The following is a 1287-nucleotide window of genomic DNA, read 5'->3' on the forward strand; positions in this document are numbered from 1 at the left end:
TAGGTGAGTTAATCAGTTAATTTAGAGAGAAGTATCATATTTACATTTACGCATTTTAGAGCTTTTATCCATAGCGACTTACATTGTATTCAAGGTATATATTTTACATCACAATCCTCTTTACACTTAAGTTCAACTGCAATTTTGTTTTATTTATTTATTGTTTGTTTGTTTAAAACTGTAACTATTTAAAAAATGTTTTTACAAATGTTTTAAACTTGTGCACAAAGCATCAAACCAGGACTGTTCTTTCCTCAAAAATAATAGGTGCAGGCAGGGCCTAAAACTAACTTTTTGCCACACCTGCCAATGGCCGGTGACATGATAAAATTTACCAGCCAAAATTGTTTTTACCGGCCATGAAACTCTTTTTGCAAAAACAGGCAGTTATTACTACTACAATGACTAATATTTTTACAATATTTTTAATTTGTCCTGCTGGTGCATTTTCCCTTAATTTTATTTGAATTTTAATTATAGCCATTCAACATTACAGTATAATTGAAAGCCATTATTTTTTAACATTTAATAGGCTCTGAAATATATAACAACTTTTAATTTAAGTGATTTTAAAACAATCTTCACATAAACTATATTATATATGCATAAACTATACATATTAATCTTTATTCAAGCTATAAAAGTTAATCAGCGACTAGAACAGTCCAAGGATTTCTCTTTTTCTTTTGTTCTTTGATTTACATCAACTGACAGACTTCAGCAGGTTTCACTTTAAAATCAGCGCTGTCTCTTTAAAAACCTGATACATATGATGCGGATCTGACACGCATCCGATTTTCTCCCAACTCTTTACAGTCATTTAAGACTTTATAACTCATTTAAGACTACGTTTACACGGTAACTGCGCATTTTGACATAATTGTGTGCGTTTTCGTCTGTTGAAGCGCTACTGGTGAGCTGTCTGAAGCGGCTCAGCGTATGTGTACAGCCGAACGCGTTGCGTACCGCCTTTCAAGCTATACCTGTACTTCACTGCACCGTTTAGGCGGCATAACCCCAGGTATGTGTCGCCGCATTCTCGGGTTATGAAGAATAAAGAAGGGAAAAGTTAATCTTCCGAAATGAAGCAGAAAAATCTTCTCAGGTAAAAGTTATTAGAACCGTGTCTAGGGACAAGCTGGCCATCACACTGCTCTGACCTTATCAGCCCGTTTGTATCCTATTATTCGATTCGCGCGTATCGCTTATGACAGAACAGCTATAATAGAAAATATTATTTTATTCGCTTATGTCAGAAACAGCGAATCTCTTTAAAAACTGGCTGTT

This window comes from Sinocyclocheilus anshuiensis, unplaced genomic scaffold (genome assembly GCF_001515605.1).
Source record: "Sinocyclocheilus anshuiensis isolate Anshui unplaced genomic scaffold, SAMN03320099.WGS_v1.1 scaffold886, whole genome shotgun sequence".
Classification (NCBI taxonomy): domain Eukaryota; kingdom Metazoa; phylum Chordata; class Actinopteri; order Cypriniformes; family Cyprinidae; genus Sinocyclocheilus; species Sinocyclocheilus anshuiensis.